The 19,130-nt window shown below is 45.0% G+C and overlaps 1 pseudogene; it reads right to left on the bottom strand.

The window, feature by feature from the left end:
- Window positions 1-6,325: 6,325 nt before the first annotated feature.
- LOC146185621 (uncharacterized) lies at window positions 6,326-8,299 on the bottom strand (annotated as a pseudogene).
- Between the last annotated feature and the right edge of the window lie 10,831 nt (window positions 8,300-19,130).

The following is a 19,130-nucleotide window of genomic DNA, read 5'->3' as shown; positions in this document are numbered from 1 at the left end:
TTAGGTTGTTGATTGAGTTGTTTTTATTTCGCAAAACCCATTGACCTGTCAATGCAGCAGTTTTAGTCCAGGACCCTTTTCCAGAGCACTTGACCCCAAAGAACCGAGGGGAATCTTGTAAACATTGGAAAACCCGTGTATATGTGGGCGGCAGTGGGGATTGAATCCATCACCTCAGAACACGAAAAAGTTTCTGTGCCTAAATATCACCATAGGCATGTACTGGGTTGTAAATTCCACCCACTTAGACTTCAGACAGTGGCGTGTTGGAGTCCTTCGCCAAGCCATCGCCGGTTGCATGTCTCGAGAAAAGAGGTGGCGCCTTCAAAAGCCATCACTGTGGGTTTTGAACAAACAGGACGAAATGGCTTTATAGCACGAAACCGAATTAAGCTGTTTATGGCGGAACAAAGCAGTATCCTATCTCCTCAACGCCTCAAACACAAGGTCTTCACACAAGGTGAAGTCAAATAGCTATTTACCAAGCAATTATTAGCTAAGCTGAGCACCAGGATAGGAAAAATATTCTACCTATTGTATCATTGATAGGTACTCGTCGGCACTGTGGATTGAAAACCTCACCTGTTGCATCCGAAGTGAGTGCTCAAACCATCAGTCCAGGCAAGGAGCGCGAGTATTGAGCGCTGATAGTTTCGTCTTCTCCGGCCTCGGAAGACACTTTAGTTCAGCAATGCCGCCTTTGTCCTTAGTGAGTACGGAAGGCCTACCAGTTTTGTGATGACTCATTTTAAAGCGAATGATTTACTGGCCTTATTGAGCCAAGGTCATCGGCGCCGCAGCATGACTTCAAATGCGGCATTCGGTGCCGGCGGCGCTCACTTCGTCTGCTGCTGCTTCGCCTACTTCGCACACTCGCTGTTTCTTCTTCACACACCTGGAAAACTTTATTCGTACCAATACATATCTCCACAAATTACAACGCGGTCTGACACAATGCCTACAACCTTTCAATTCCCTGCTTACCCTTTCCCTCCACCGCCACCGCTGCACTTCTTGCTCGCCTCCTGGGACATCCCCCTTTAAAATTCCCTCGACCCATTCGGGTCGTCTGGGCCAGTTAGTGGTCTCAATGGGGTTCACACAATGCCCTGGATGAGTCGCGGGCTGGAATCAGTGCGTCGGCTGCGTTTCCTTGACGTTCGCAAACAGCGGTAAGGGAGTTAACCCACAGCAGAAAACCGTGTCTGACCATGCTTAATCGAGCTCCCACTCTGTAATCTAGGGTATTTATATCAATCTACTCTGGCTCATACACACAGCATAACCAAGCATAACAAAAGTTTTTCTTGCATTACCAGGCTTAGCCGAGCTTAGCTTGGCATTTTTTTCCGCTTCCATAAAACACAGAGATATCACATGCATACGGATAAAGCAAAAGCAAGAGCGCCGAAATAAAAAGGTGCTCAAAACCATTCACTCTCAACCAGATGTGCAGGCTTCGTGTCTTTGGCATTCGGCTGCTGATCCCAAGGTCACTGTTTCACTCCTGGCTGCTGTGGGTGTGTTTTAATGGTGGCGAGATACAAAACTAAAAGCGCCCATGCTCTGTGCGATGCGAAGAAATGGTAAGGGACCTTTGAAAGCCCAATAATTCTAATCTTATCTACTATGTTATTCCTCGTAGCCTGCATGGAATTTCACGGCTTTAAACCCTACAATTTTTCATTTAGACGTTTCCCTTCATGCTCCATATAAAGTTATTGTCATGGCAACCTAGTTTCTACGTAAGGATCACACTCAGCTGTTCGAATGTCATATGGCCTCCCTTAAAAGCGTGCTCGAACTCTTGTTCATCTAGAATGTCGATCTATCGTTGGAAAACCAAAACCTATGGCGCTCCAATTACACAATTACACTCATCCCTTAGACCCGCAAACAAAAATAGTAGTGTCGACAAGATGAATGGCCCGGCCTGCGTTTCAGCCACTGATTTCCAGATTTCTCGAACAGCGCTGTATTCTTCAGAGCTTTAAGTGCGTGGTTACACAAAGAGCATTGCAGTAGCCCGATTTTGCCAATCTTCAAGGAATTGTCGTGCACTAATTATTAAATATAAACACCAAGATATCATGAGATTCCCCTTTATTGCTGTGCGCGGAGGTGCGGTGCGAATTTAAGCAAATACTAAAAATTTCAAATTGCTAAATTGCCAGATGGTCACCCATATAATATTGAGTGCACACGACACCTAGATAATTCTCAACAGTTGTATTGAGTGGGGAAGCAGTCTCTTGTTTGCACATACAAGCACAGTAAACACAGACCGGCCGTCGCTTATATGATTACACTCGGGCCCCGTTGATACGGACACACCAGTTCCTGGTCAAAACTGTCCGTAATATCACCTTTCAGAGTGACTAATCTCGATAAACAATATTCAGAAAAAAGTAGCTATGATTAAGGCCTCCTTTGTGGTGACCACATCCAAGCCTAGCTAGCATATTCTGCTGGTGTAAGTCTCCACATTCAGAACAACATATCGAAACACTTGGAACTGTTCACCTGGGCACCCGAAACTGTTACAAACTTCTCAGTTAACAATTTATTTCACGCTAGGCCTCTCTTTGCAGAGAAAAAGCGTCCACATAAGCCTATACGCCTCGTGCGCTGGTATGAGGGCGCTACCACTCCCGAACATCGAGCACCATCTACCGCACAGCCGGTCGCATTCCGTCTGTTCCGCCTCCAGCACGCATTTCGAGAATGGCAGCGCAAAGCGGCAGTCGCGTGCTGTTTTGCGGCTTCAGGCCAATAGAAAACGTGGATGCGTTTTTCAAAGGTGCCAGTGTGCAACTTGGCAAAGATTTGTATACTTCTCAGCACGTTTACGGCGTTCGCGAAGAAATTTCCAGCGCCGTGGGGCCGTCACACGTAATCGGAAAATGCGTGGCCGAAATGAAGAGCGTCGACTACGACGTGCGGCTAGAGGTAAGCACCTCGTTTTAGTTAACAAGTGCAGACGTGTCTGATCTCTTATTGTGGTTCCTTAGGTTTCGGGAGGTGATCGGAAGATTGTGAGAGCCACCTGCACCTGCAAGGCGGGGCGTGAAGGCTGGTGCAAGCACGCTGCTGCGTTGGCTGTTTATATTAACAGCCACCACCATACGTCGTGCACGGACCTGCCATGTGCGTGGAATAGGCAATCATCTCGGCCGAATCTCGACACGAAGAAGTTGATTAAGGATCTATTTTCACGTAAGAGCAATACTGATGTGTACAATCCTTGCCAGGTCAATAATTTAGCGCGTTTTCAAAAATGTTTACCTAGGACGCCCACTGCCAGCGCCGGTACTGCAACCACTCGACCCGGCCGTCGTTCACGCGCAATTTCCGGGCCTCAATTCGACATTCAGGCATGTCCTTGATCACGAAACCCGTGCTTTACAAGGTTGAGGAACACCACCCTCAGCTGCGGTTGAGGAGACAGCAGAAGCAGAGTCAAACGCTCAGCTGATAAATGCTATTCTAAATAACAAGCGACAGCGATTCACCGCGTTTAGGGTGCTGTCCATATCACCCCTAAAGCTGGAAAGGTGCAACAGGCTAAGAGCAGTGTCCACAAACGAAAAAGCCTTTTATGAGAGGTTTGTGCAAAAAAATCTCGATGAAATCATCGAGATTGCCTTGATAACCCAGGGCCAAGCTGCTGTACAGAGGTTTGTTATTACTTTACACTTAATCTGCGACATCGGGTTGCATGCACAGGCCTGTACTAATACTATGCATGCTTTATAGCAGGTGGCATCTAGAACGACAGCTCCGAGTAACCAGCTCCGAAGCTCACAGAATAAAGACAAGGCAGAGCGAGTTTGAAGCCCTGGCAGACAGCCTTGTTAGGAGGAGAATTTTCTCAACTGCTGCTACTTCATATGGTAAGGAACAGCGTGCAAGATATTTTAGCACCTCACATGGCATACTATTTGTGCTAGTGTAGCTTTAGTAGTACAGACGAAGAAAGATGCTGTGACTGCATGAAATGCGTGCTCCCTGGCTTTCTGAATGAATTTGAAAAGTATAGTCATTAACTTTTGCATTCACCTTCAAAAGAAGCAGCCCAAATTTCAGCCAGAAATAGTGTCATGGCATTGTTTCTGTGTTACTGTATCGGCATGCACTTCAATATAAGGACTTCTGTCAATTTTTGCTCCCCATAGGCAAACAAATGGAACCCCTGGCACGTGCAGAGCTATCAGCATTACTACAAACTACCATCCATGAGGTGCTTTGAACATTGTGCTAGATTTATTACCAGTTGCATCCACATTTCCACCTTTTAAGTAATCACATCTTTATTTCTGGCAGGTGGGACTTATCATCCACCCTGAACAGCCATGGTTGTGCTGCAGCCCGGATGGTGTTATCCAATCCAATGATGCCATCCAACTCATTGAAATCAAATGCCCATTTTCTTTGAAAGATCATGTCCTTCTTGACCATGAGAATGAGGTTAGCCATATACCATACGTACATTATGTTAATGGCAAGCTAGCAGTTAGAAAAACACACCAGTATTACACTCAAGTCATGATAATGTTATATATTTTGGGGATAAAAGAGTGTCTTCTTTTTGTGTACTCTTCTAAACGCAGTGTGAGCGTAGTAGTCGAAAGGGGTGATGCTTTCTTGGCAGAGTTTATCCCAAAGCTCGAAAGCTTTTACTTCTTGCACTTGCTGAAACGACTAGCAAGACAAGGACCATAAACTTCTATGCACCCTGAAATTTTAAACAGTAGTGTGTGCTGTAAATAGTGCCAATGTGAATGACAATTTCTTCTCAAGAGCCAGGTATGGTGCAATAAAATCATGTATTCTGTATTGTTATAGTAAAGCGAAGTGCATTGTCATAGTAAAGCAAACATGCATCACAGCATATACCCCTGCATGATATCCCCACAGAGTCAAGACAAAACACAGTACGCCCAAGTGGACTAGATGTAACCAAGCAATACAACAGCACAGGTCGAAGCTCAATGAAAAGCATCGCACCCCATCACAATTCAACAGAGCATAAAGCAGGATTACAACAGCCGCAACTCGGCATTACAATATACACACTTCAATAACCCCAGGTAGTCGAAATTTCCGAAGTCCTCTGCTACGGCGTCTCTCATTGCCTGAGTCGCTTTGGGACGTTAAACCCCACAAACAAACCAACCAATAAATATGGCCAGTTTTGTTTCTGAGCTTAACTTTCCTACACTAAGTCGCTCACAGAGATAAGCCACAAAAAAAAAGTCGAGCAAAAAAATTAAATGTATATTTTGCATGTGGGGGTGTACAATAAAGTTGAAATAAGAAAAACTTATGGATTGCTTTGGCTGGCATGAAAACATATGTACATGGACATGACATAGCTTGACATATTGGTTCAAAAGAAGTGCTTGCCTAATGATGTGCACATATACACCAAACTGGAATTCATCATCTGTTCTACAGACAACAACACCATTTGTCAAGGACTGCAAGTGACAAACACATCAGCTAGGAAATAGGTGAAACCAAGGCTCCATCTACGTGTGCTAGCATAAAACAAAATTACACAGTATTCGTTTCATTCATAACAAGGTGATTAAAAGCAGTGTACTAAACTGATTCACTGAATGTACTCAGGAAATTTGGTTGAACCCTTAGTAGGAAGCATCGTACACAACATATAAAAACTCACAGCTCAAGAACAAAGTTTTTGCTGGGTCTCGAGCAACATCAGGATGGAAGGTACCGAAAGAGCTGATGCACGTGCCGCAATATCCCGGACTACTGAAATTACTGAATACCCCGTAAAGACAGCATGAGTCAATACACAATAAATTGAATTGAGCAACAGACCATTTCATGAAGCCCAACTTAGGAGAATAGAAGTCATGCAAGCACCAAGAGCATTTTATTGAAATAACCTTATGCCACCTAAACATTGGTCACAAACACCTGGCACGCTTGTTGCTGACTAACCCCTTCAGTGAAATGAAACTGAATGGAAACCACTAATGAATTTCTTAACCTCATGGCGCGTGATAGACTCAGTTTCTTATCGCCAGTAATTAACACACAATTATAACAGGCTAAAGGGAAGTAACAAGGCATAACGTAAAAAAGCAATGTCTGGTGCATACAAATTTTTTAACTGTAGTTATTCGCATTAACCTGGCCTTGTTATCAAGCAACTACTGCATAAGCTACCTATAACAAAACTCCATGACTATGTAGCGTATGTGTAGCACCTCCTTTCACAAAGCCTTTCTTCCTATTGGGCATGTACACTGTTGCAACTTGCGGTGTTCAAGACATGGGCACAAAAAATTGAACGTCATTGGTCGTCCACAGCCTCCTGCACATTTATAATTGGTGGTTGAAGGTTCACAAGTATACAGCACATCCGCATTATTTCACTCATGTAGGGAATGAGATCAATTGTCACTCGGCAATTTACAATGTTAAACAATTTGAGTCTCTGGATAACTCTTTCCACATGGACCCGCACTTGAGCAATATTATATGTCGCCTGGAGTTCTTCAAAGGAAAACTGTGCATTTGCTTTTGAAAATGGAGGCAGAACCACAATGCCACTCTGACTCTCTGTCGGTGCCCGTATTCCAGGGAAGCCTTTGTCATCTAGCACGACATCTCCAGGCTCTATCCGGTCCAGAAATCCTGAATCTATTGTAATGTAAGTGTCTGAAGCACGGCCTCCATAGGCTTGAGACACAAAAGTAACAGTTCCATTTGGCAATACACCAATCAAAAATTTTAAAGTGTAGCCACCTTTATAATGAGAAAAAAGAGCGCGCCTCTGTTCCACGGTGGCTGGCTCTTCTGTCCTTATTTCTGTACAATCAATGATGTATCGGCATCGTGGGTAGTGCAGCCTAAAACAAGCAGGCATTGTTGCCTGAACAACTTCAAGCGATGGGGATGGTATCCATCTCTCCATTGCAGTTACCAGGTTGCTTAAAATAAAAAAAAATATCCGGCTAACGGTGGTACGATGGAGCCCGAAAAGCAACGCAATGCTGGCGAAAGAGACTCCTAGCTTCATTTTCATTAAGAGTATTGTCAGTTTCTGCGAAATTGGCACGTCAACCTCTCTCACAATGATATACAAAAGGGTCGAAGGAAAGCCAGAGTCAAATCATTGGAAAAACAATTGTCTAAAGACGCGGAAGCTGTCTACGTGGACATAGGAGCTTACGGCGAACCTGGCAAGTTCACAATAGCTGCAGTTGACCACAAGAAGAGGCCAATTATTCAGGCTTCAATCTATGCCAAGGATCCTGCGGAAGCGGAATCACTGGCAATAGCCATCACCATAAAAACACAAGACAACCAAAATAAGTCATCACACGTAGTGACGGACTCCCAACCAGCCTGCAGGGACTACCTGGCCGGAAAACCTCACAAAAGAGCGTGTGCAATATTACGTTCCATCTCCCAGACGTACACAATTACATGGACACCTGGACACGAAGGCCTAGAAGGAAATGAGGTAGCGAATGATCTAGCCCGAGCTCTCACAAACCGGGCGGATCCCCATTCCTAGCTCACCCCTCTCCTAGGACCCTACGGCGACAGGCTGGAACACCTGCGGTTAGAAAGAAGAATTTTCTCACCACCACACAAACACCTTCCTTCCTCGGACGCTATAGACTGGAGAAAAATACAAACAAACACATTCCCTGATCTTCAAATTTTAAATAAGATAAGCCCAACAAAATACACGAGTTACTGTCCTTGGTGCGGTGCAAGCCCGACACTCTTTCACATCTCTTGGGAATGCCAGGACAAACCTGACCCAACGTTAATAGTGCCATGCCCGACACACGAGCAGTGGGAGGCGGCCCTGACCAGCGACAACCTGGACCAGCAAGCCTGGATTATCCAGCTAGTCCGCAAGTCAGCTGCTGCCAGCGGAGCCCTGGACTAGGGGCACCGACCACCCAGCTCCTGCGAATATTTACTGATTATATGCTCATTAAAAGTTTTCTCTCTCTCTCTCTCTCACAATGATAGATGACAGCACCGACATTAACAAAGCAAATACATTCACGCTCACACCACACAATTCTCTAAAGGCATCCTGTCATTTGATAAGACTGTGACATCCAAGAAATGCGCATATTCTCTCGTCTGGTCCAGAGGCAGTAGACACTTTCCAGGTGTCAGCCTGTGTACTGCAATCAACTGTGTCACTAGGCGAGACTTGTGTTGAAGCTGAGCCTTGTGACACCACAGATAGAAACAGTGTGCAGGGGCCTTTGCAAGAGTCTTCATCAGTCTGAGTCATCTGGAAAGATGCATGTAGAAGGCTACCATTAGTGGCATTATGCATGGCAATATTAGTTCTCACCAGTAGCCACCAATGAAGGCATTCCCCGGTGAGCAGGACAAGAACTCTTCTGATACAGTAAAATACATCATTCGCGTGTAGCCCTAGCAGATGACATCTAAACGCAGTCACAATTGAACCAACTTGCTCTCTACATAGCTGTGGTAGCTTTAAAGGCTGTCCTTGTTGTAAGACATATCACAGGTCTTTGCATAATCTCAAGTGAAACATTCCTTTTTACCATGATCTACATATATATATTTGTCAGGTGTACCACGATATTACAATTTTTTTTTTCAAATGTTTATTTGCGTCAATATTTTGGCGCATGCTGTTCCTATGTCCTTACCGGAATGTTTGAATTATTTATATTATTCCTTACAGTATTACTGTATATTATTTTTTCTGCGCGAAAACTACAAAATACTGTATTACACTACTTACTGTAACGTCCACGCGGACGAATATTATATATATATATATATATATATATATATATATATATATATATAATAAATTTTGCTCACCACAGATGCACAAAAGGATTCCATAGGTAGCGGTGGTTCTTCAACACAACTGCGCGGAGAGCCAGTGGGAGAATCTTGCATTTCACTGCCTTCATCTTGGATAGTCGGCACAGAAAGTGACTGGCTTCATCGCTGAAATCTAAGAAATTTTAGAAGGCAAGCACGTTATTAGTGGACTACAAATCACAAGCTGCAAATGCAACGCACAATCAAAACAAAACTTAGCAGCGTAAGGCAATGAAAAAAAATATCTAACTAGTACCGCGTCAGAACTTAAACGCAATATCACTAGCCTTTCTGTACAGCTCACCTGTCGAATCTTTCCAGTTTTGATTCAGATGACACGCCGTCACCCTTTCCGTAGCCCGAGGGAAATATGCTTGGCACGTAAGCGGAGTGACTGGCGATGGTGCTTCGGCGATTTCCAACGAAATGGGTGCTACAGATGCGTGTTCGGCCTCGCACCGGTTGCCAAAGCTCCCCATCCGGGCTGGTGAAAACAAAGAATGCGACCACATTGCAATTTGTACTCAAAATGCGAAAAAAATTCCCCCTCCAAAACAAATTTTGCCATTGTTTACCTTGCACGCCGCACTGCTCTGACCCAGCGTTCTCTCCTCTCGGTCTCGTAAGATTTCCACGGAAATCGATAGAACTCTGCTATGGGTTGTTTCCCGGCAGTATTGGCGTAGCTGTTGTGGCATCCATATACGCAGAAGTGCTATGGTCTTTCCAGTTGTGATGTATGGATGCGAGAGTTGGACTGTGAAAAATGCTGACCGCCGAAGCATTGACGCGTTTGAATTGTGGTGCTGGCGAAGACTCTTAAGAGTTCCTTGGACTGCCAGAAGATCAAATCAGTCGATATTGCCAACCATAAACCCTGACTGCTCATTGGAGGGTCAAATTCTAAAGTTAAAGCTCAGCTACTTTGGTCATCTGGTGAGAAGAGAGGAGTCGCTGGAGAAAGATTTGATGCTGGGAAAGGTTGAGGGTCGCCGGAGAAGGGGTAGGCAGCGAACGCGATGGTTAGATGGCATTCTCGAGGCATTGCAGATGAAGCTATGTGATGTTAAGAAGATAGTGAGAGACCGGAAAGCGTGGCGTGACATGGTCCATAGGGTCACGAAGAGTCGGACACGACTGAACGCCTGAACTTAACTGACACGAAAGTGACTTTTTTTCGCCTAGAACTCGCGGCTGCAGCACGCTGCGCCATAGCGAAGACGGAATGACGGTGCGGCGGGACGCCAGCGGGAACAGACGCTTTTTGCGGCTGCTCTTAGTAGAGGGCGCTACGTGTACGCTTGAAACGGCAGCGCACGAGGCGTATACTTGGAGCTCACTGTCCAAGGAATGGAAACCTCGTTTGGCACTACTCTGCAGAATGCTCACACTATAGTAGTTCTGCGTAGGGTACCCGCGAACCGAAGTGGTGATAACGACACTTCTGTTTGACAAACAAAGAGATGGATACTGGTTGTCAAACAGAACGATTCACAATCAAGCAGATAGAGCAATTAGTGTAGCAAAGACGTATTTTCTCGTAGACAAGACAGTTGAAATTACCATGTTGAAAAAAAAATTCAACATTATATTGTATCCCATAAGGTCAAAAGGTTTCGGGAGGTCAATTTTTATATTGCCCCACCGCGGCATTGTTTTCGCTGGTTATATAACCATATTTGATGGGCGGCTCCCAGATAGCGCCACGAGAAGGGTTAAACTCATGGCCTCCGAGATCAAGTGCGCCGTTGCACCGCAGCTGATCGCGGATGCCATAGCTATACCTGTGCCATTAGCCGCGGCGTCTTTAAAATGACGCCACATGTACAGACGAAACTTCAGCTTCCCCTGCCTTCGCACTGTAGCCGGTTTAGCAGAAATTTATTGTCATTCTTTAGCGAGACAAAACACAACACAGGCTCTCTGTCTTCCAAACGGCGTGAAAAGAAAGAAAAAGAATGTATAGGAGAACTCGAAAACTTCCAACGCGCGAAGGCCGGTGCATAGAAATGTCAGCACAGGAAGGCATGCATATTTCGCGCTCTGCCGTTCAACTGATCTATCTATCAGTGTCACTGGTGTGGCGTGGGAGCTTCCCAGGTGATGCCTAAGCTAAGGCACTGGAGGCATGACTGAATAGAGTCCTGAGAGAAGCAGTTTTGTAAAACAGGGCGCTTTGGAACGGGAAAAGGACAATCAGTTACAATTCCTTGGCGTGATAATTCCAATACAAAGGGGAGCCCTAAACATCAGTGTGTAGAGGAAGCCCACTCATACCGGCCGCTACTTAAATTTCAATTCAAACCACCCCGCTGCACACAGGGCCTCCATCGTCTCCTCTTTTCTGAGGAGAGCTGAGTGCATTTGCTCCTCCGAGGTGGAGAGAAAAGCGGAAAAGGCCGCCGTTTTCACCCATCTGAAGAAATATGGCTACACACGCGCCTTTATTCAACGCTCTTCCCGCCATCGAGCCAGCAGGACAAGACGGTTGGCAAGCACGGAAACGACGAAGCGCCCTCGCATTGTGCTCCCATACGTGGCGGGCACCAGTAAGGCGCTTGCACACAACCTGAGCAAGCTCGTCTCTGTGTCGCACAAACCTGCCTCAAACGTCGGCCGTTTTTACCGCTACCAAAGGAAGAAAGATAGCCAGGTGTTATTTATAAAATCCCTGCTCTGAGTGCCCCGCCTCGTATATCGGCGTAACGAAAAATCTCCGTCGGCGGATTTTACAGCACAACAATGACGTCTGGCAATTTAACTCGGAAACCAACCCCCTCGCCGAGCACTTCGAACGAACCGACCACAAAATCGCCTTGGAGAAGGTGAGCATACTTGAAGTGAAGACCAACCCTTTCAAAAGATGTCACGTTGAGTCGTGGTTCATCCGGCTGACAGCTGCAGCAGTGAACAGGAATCCGGGGACGCTACAATCCGCGTACACAATAGGAATGCTTCACGTGTTGAGAAAGGGGAAGCGTAGGCCGCTGCCTGCTACTGCGGGCCTCGAGCTTGAGTTGCCCATGAGGAAGAAACCGAGTTGGTCCCGAAACGTTGGGTTCTAATAAATAATTTGGTTGGTGATAATTGTTTCTCAAACTTTTGTTTCAAGTACGGAACCAGGCGGAGGTCCGCCAAAGATGTTCTCGTTCAAGTTAAATCCTAATTGGAGTTTATTCAAGGTCAGTAACTGCGTATCAGAAACGACGGAACCTATTACCAAAGTCGCTCACCCTATGATGACTGTTATCTGGCCATTTACATGTGTACTTGCTCACTCGATGATTTCCTCCGTTTCTCCTGTATTGCTAGTGTTAGCGGCAATACTTCCTCATTTTAGAGATAATTCAATTCCACGAAAACCTAAAAGAAATCAGAATAATCTGAAAACAATTCTGACCAAAATCGACAGGAATTTTTCATGAAAATTACCAGTGCGTGAATATATGATGGTGTCGCATCTGAGGAAAATAATTTCATTTCTTTATAAAGAAGGAAGAGGCCTTCGCCCTGCAGTGGGTATAGTCAGGCTGATTATTATTATTATTATTATTATTATTATTATTATTATTATTATTATTATTATTATTATTATTATTATTATTATTATTATTATTATTATTATTATTATTATTAATATTATTATTATTATTATTATTATTATTATTATTATTATTATTATTATTATTATTATTATTATTATTATTATTATATTTTGCACTGTGTCTGTAAATAATAATGCGTTAACGGTAACTCAATTTCCACCTCCCGCTTTTATATCCCCCTTGATAAATCACTGAGCACATCTACAGCCAGAATTAGTTTATATTCTTCTCGTCTTAATCGCGCATAATAACCCACAAAGAACGCTGAAGCGTGAAGCATGATGAGTTTTTTAGAATAATAATAATAATTTGTATTTCTTTCTCGCATACATACTGGAGTATATGAAGCGTGTCCCCCTCAACTTCTTTTTTATTTCTATCGAACAGCTCCACCGATGACATGTCTCAGAGGTCGAAGGCCGGCTCAAAGAAATAAAAGCTATCCTCTGTCCACTGCAGAAACATGTGGGATGTTTCATCTTCTTACATTATTTTCAATTTGAATTTTGTTGCACGTTCCCAACTGCAAAGAAATTTCCCGTTAAGACCAATACCCATTGTTATTTTTCTTCGGCGTTGTTAATAATGGTGTTCGTGCGTGTGACGGGGCAGACTGAAGGTTCATCTATCTTTATTAATCAGCCCTCGCACTCCACTGGAGAAACCCGATAAAAGGCGCATTAGTCAGCGCAGTCAGATGTGTCAGGAACGCGAGTTCATTTGTTTCGCCTATGAAAGACATTTCGCTTTTTTTCTTGCTGAGCAAAGGAGCGAAAGAAAACTGCACTGGAAGAAAAAATAATGCAATAAAATTATTCCGAGAGCACCGAGCTGTGCTGTACAGAAACTTGCGTTTCGTGACGGCGAATACGAGGCAACGATCAGCCTGAAAGCGCTCCGTCGAAGCATGACTGCCATGCGTTCAGAATCCTAGAAATAAAAAAATTGTTTGTGTCATGATTCTGAGTGCACTTTAACTGGGAAAAGAATTGCACCAAACTAATCAGACCACAAGAGAGAAGTTGAGACACAGGCGCTTGTTCTCTGCGTGGCTCGGCGCAATGTTTTCACCAGTTCACATATGCACAACCTTAACCCAAGAATAGGTGTTAATACAGGATCCTAAATATGTGGCTTAAATGTTTTATCCATTTACTAGCTACTCGAACGAGCGCTCCCTGGCAATTATGATCAGGTAATAATATCTTGTTTGAGCGCAGAATGAACCTCCTTACTATTATCTCTTGCAAGAAATGCCCCTCCCCCCCCCCCCCCTCGGCTTTGCGAGCGAGTTAAATTATTTACTGCGTCCTCTCATACTTTTTTAACGCGACAGCGTTTAATTCCCCGTTGACTCAAAACACCGGCGTCAACGCTCGCGTTGGCGTTGTGAACAAAAACGCACGAGCGCAGCGCTGGCAAGCGAGATCTGACAGTAGACAAGGACGCGTACTTACTGGACGATAGGGTTTACGAGAAGCTGCCAACTCGGTCGTCTCCTTTTATACGGGAGGATCGCATCATAATCAGCCTGCAAGAACCATTGCATTCACGCTATATCCGTTTACCACGCATATATCTTCATACGACTTGGTTCAGCCCATGTTGGGTGCTACCCCACTGCATACCAACTTAAAATCTTAACTGTCCTAACTAAAATACGGCCACGTTGTTCAGAATTTTCCAAAACTTTTCGAAGTTAACAAATTAAGCTGGTTAAAAACTGAAGCTGCCCACTATATTTTGCCTAATCAATAGATGTTTCGCCTTCTCTGCCGTCTTATCTGCAAAACATTGTTTTTTTTACGCACCGTCATATCAAATGTATAAAGTTGTTGCACACGTAAATTATATCTCCCCAATTAGATCACTTTTCAACTAAATGATTTTCCAAGCCATCGTCATTAAACTGGAACCAACACAAAAAATATAACCTTCAGTACTCTTTACTTGACTTGGACAAATGGCTTCTTTCTAAGTTGATAAAAAAAATCTCGATGTCACTTCTTGGCTCTACTCGTGTTCTACAGTTGAAAAAGATTTTTGATTCTGTCCTTTGTAATGCACATGAGTTTTATTTCCGCTTACCAGTGACAAATCTCTACTCTACGTTCTGCTGATTCCGATTTGTTTAGTTCTAATTTTTTTTTCTCTCCTACTGCCACACTCTTCTGCGAGACTAGAGCGCGCCAGAAATAATAAAGTATGGAAGAACGGAACCTTATTCGTAAGACACCTATTCAAAAAGCAACCCGTCAGCGCTGTTGCCAGGACAGGAGGCGAACACTAAAGCCGTGCCTTGAGTCGTCGAAGTTGTGAGCGTCAGAGATTTCCTGGAGGCCAATCTCATTCAAGCTGCCATAGTAACCGCTCTCCTTTCATCGATAATTCTGGCGTCCAGAAGGCCGGCTCTCGTCCTGTGAGCTATGGGGCACAGGCGGCTCTTGTGACGCCTACTCCCGCCTTCTGCCTCCCCATTCCCCAACCTCCACTCCCCGAATTCTGCTTCTTTTCCTATCTCAGCTGTGCACTGAGGCCGTGTTTTCCTTCTATCCGGGTCTGTGCTAAAAGCAAAAGCTTTGCCTGGCCGGGTGAGGTGAAGATCCAGGGACGCCAGCGGCCAGCGGCGCCCTGTTTGTCGAAATAGATTGTCTGGCGTTTTGTGTGTCGAAAAGAGACGCTCTCCCGTGAAAAACGGCCCCGACTTATCGTCCGCCTTGCTTTCAGGCTTCGGCTCCGCTTCCTCCGAGGCCGATGTTTATTTCATTTCTCCGCTGCATCTTAGATCTTTGCGTCTGTTCAACCCACGTTTTCGCTTTTCACTGTTACGCGTCTGTGCCGCTGGGTACGGGCGCTGACATTTGTTTACACTAAGCGGGTCACTGCAACGGGACTGAAGAAATGACTGCAGAGGACGGGTGGTTGTGGAAGTAGGGGGGAGGTATTGCTGCTTTCCCAGGCGTCAGGAAAGAATGGCTGCAGGTGTCTGCTTCCTTAGGGAATGGAAAGAGGACAAGGATGGAGCTTGTTCGGCCAGTGATTTTCCTCTCACGCGGTATTAATTGCTGCAAACTTCAGCTTCCTAGCGTTGATGAACAGATTTGATTTCAGTACCTATTCTCCTACCCCAACATTGGCATTCCTCGCTTGTGTTAGTTAAAAGAGAGGGAGAGAAATTTACTGTACCAGCTTGCAATTCTATAGGTTGCTTTTTAGTCGTAGTGTTTATTTTTCCAGTTCTTCCAGCCAATGAAAGTGTGGTCATGTCTTCGATTTGACAGCATGCATTGCACAGGGGAGGGAAGGAGGCGCTTTGGTTCTTTTGGGTTTCTTTTTTCCAAGGCCGTAGCAGAAGCATCCAACGAAGAATAGATATATGGCTATTCTGAAAGAGGGCATGCTAGTGTTTCCAAATCAGGTTCCAAATGAATGGCTGCGACGAGAATCTAACATCTCATCCTACTTTCTCCTTCGTTCTTTCTTTCTTTGCTTTCCCCATTCCCTCTGGATGGGCATGCTCTGCCATCTGATAAATTGGGGGGACCCGAACCCGACCACGGGAGGGCTGGATGGAATGAATAGCGGGCCTATTTTGGTGATGTGTTTTATTTCTTTGGGCAATGCCTTTATTTATATTTTATTACCAGATGTCGTCGAGGCGGCACGCCACGCTGCGTCAGAATCAAATGGATGCTGAAGACATCATGTGAAACAGAGTCGATTTATTAACGAGGGGAATAAATACGAGAGGCCATCTTTCGGATATACTGCTATGCGATCGTCCGACGCTCTCTCAGTGCGGTACACGGTGGACGCAGACAGCCGCATCAGTCACGCATGGTTGTGAAAGCAATGACCTACTTACACACGGAGTAACAAGGCCACTGTAGGTTCAGTTGCGTCTTTTGTGAACCAGCCGAATAGATGTTCAGCCAGCGTCCATCTTTCTGGCTCACATGCCAAAATTTAATGAGTGGCCTGCGCGATTCTAAAATGCTGAAAGAAATCGCAATATAAAAAGCATGTGAGCACAGATGACAAAATGCGGGGCTTTCACTAAAGGCCCGGACGCAATAGGACGCTGCTTCGGGCACCCGATTTTCCTGTTTTCGCTTGACTCAATAATACGAGCCATTCTTAACACGATCTAGTGCTTTACTATATTCACGCATAAACAGGTGCATGGATACGAATACAGGTGGCTAGGCAATTGTACGAGGTGTGCAAAGGCCGAGAGCTGCAGAAAAAGAAAGCAGGCGAGTTTTACTCGGGCGAATGACAAGACACATATAAGATTCATGTGATGATCGCTCTAACTGCTGCCCCACTTCGGCTCCTGCCCGGCCTCTTGCTGATTCGGCCAAGCCGGAACGCTGAAAAGATTTCTGAGAAACGTACTCACCGGCCGAAAAGATTATATAGATGCCAAAATTCAGATTCTCATTTGCATCTGACTGAAAAAAGCAAATGTACATCAGCGTTCGCTGATGGCAAAAGCGTTGGAGTTCTATACCACAAAGTAGTTATTAAGGCAGGGAGACACACCCTCAGCGTTTGGCGATGAATTCTTCGCATTGTTGAGAGTGGTAATAGGGGAAACATTGAAGGAGATGCAAGGGAGGTTAGGGGAGTCTTGGATGAGACACGCTGGAAAAACCTCGACACTGAAAAATAAGACAAAAACGTAGTTTGGAGGTTTTTTAATTGATTTCCAATCCTGGATGTTGCCATTCTCATCATTCTCAAAGTATATTGCGTGAAAGGTTACGTTTTTTTTTTCGCTCTTCAGTGCCTCCTAAAACCAAACGAGAAGGTTAAGTTAGGGTATCCCTACTGCAGCACAGCTGTCAGAGATATACGCCAATAAAAATCAAAAGAAACAAAAAAAGAAACCCAAACTAGACTTTAAACCAAATTTCAGTTAAAGGAGTGAGGCAAGGTATGCCGTGTGAGGGATGATAAATCGCGAGCCGGGAAGAGCACATAAGAGGATTACTGACGTCAAAAATGGAAGTCAGGCAACTATTGTCACGCAAGAAAAGTAAGAAAGAAATAAACCGTTTGAAATATTGTGCCACGAAATACAAATGAAATTTCAAGGACAGGCTATATTCTGAAAATGAAACAGCAGCCAATAACAGAGGAACAACTGTGGGCCGAAAGATGGAGGGAAGAAGAAACGTATCTGAGGGGAGAGTAGCTAAATGATGGAAGCAGCGAGGCATCTGTTTATAGAGAAAACCGGGCATAACGCTTATGCGTACACTTTGATTTGCGGGCGCTCTGGAATATATAAGGCCAATAGTCTCAACAAGGGTGAAAGTGGCAAAAGAAGTGATACGGGAAAGTAAGCGTGCCATGATTCATTCTGCGCTTTGCAAACGCCCAAAACAAGATCCTGAAACAGCTTAGGAAGATTGGGAAAAGCCAACAAACCCAAGGCTTGCTGCTCAGGCTGCTGCAATGGCTGCATGTTCGTACCTGACATCAGAAGCGCGACTTGGGAAGTGAAAATTGAATCTTAGACAGCGCTGTAATTTGTTGTAGGAGATGCTTGATGCTATGATCGTGAGATTTTGCTGTGACCGCACTTCGAGGAGCCACACAACCGTTGCCTAGCAACCGCCACAGCTGGCGGATGCAGCGTGCTCGCCGAGCCATCTGGCATAACGTCACACCACCGGGCCGGTTTCCTTTTCGAACAAAAACGTCGACCAACAACGAGGACTGGTTCGCAGGGCCCACGCTGCGGCGCAGGCCACTGGGCTGTCGGAATAGGCGGACCACCCACAACTCCTAGAACTCCCATGCACTCAATCAATAAATCAATCAATCAATCAATCAATCAATTCCTCATCTATCTGATTATGTATCAATGATAGGTTTATGTTTAGGGTCACGGGGTTTTACGTCTCAAAGCGACTAAGTCTATGGGAAACGCCGTATTGGAGGGCTCCGGAAATATTCACCATGCGAGTTCTTTAACGTGTACTGACATCTCACAGCACACGGGCACTTCGCTTTTCACCTCTATCGAAAAGCGGCCCCCGCGGTCTGAATTCGATCCCGTAAACTTGGGCACAGAACTCGGACGCCCCAGCCACACCAACATGGGCGCGTATAACAGAGAGAAACTGTATTTGTATAGCGGACGAAGGTAGATTAATGGATGCAGTATGCGCCTAGATTTTTTCGAGTAGTGAAAGCTTCAATCATTCATTTTATGGCCCTGAGAAAAGGAGTTTGCAATATGCACGGCAAGAAAAAAAGTTGTTTGCTTTTGTTTACTTGGTATATAGACACAAAAGAACACGTACGGAAGTATTAGAAATCTGAAAAAAAAAATGAAGTACTGTGCCATAGGACCTCCAAGTGCTACATTTGTGTGAGTTTTGAAGCGAAAAGCTTCACTAGACTAGTCATCTCAGAGTCTCGTGTATGCTCCGTCGTTAGAAAAAGCCGCAGTTGCGCATGCGCTAATCACGTGACGTCACAGGAGAGGTGCAGGTGGACAGAGCTGCCGCTGCCGCCGCAACCGCCACCGCGACTCCGCTGGTTGACCTTTAACCGGTGCCGCGCGCTTCTCTCATGTGATGTACGGCTGTAATCAATGTTTCACCGTGCTGATAAGCCATAGGATATCTATAAGAT

Source organism: Amblyomma maculatum, chromosome 6 (assembly GCF_055883805.1).
Source record: "Amblyomma maculatum isolate TAMU_Amacu chromosome 6, ASM5588380v1, whole genome shotgun sequence".
Classification (NCBI taxonomy): Eukaryota; Metazoa; Arthropoda; class Arachnida; order Ixodida; family Ixodidae; genus Amblyomma; species Amblyomma maculatum.
The sequence above is the reverse complement of the archived record's forward strand: the minus strand, read 5'-3'. Positions and strand labels throughout refer to the sequence as shown.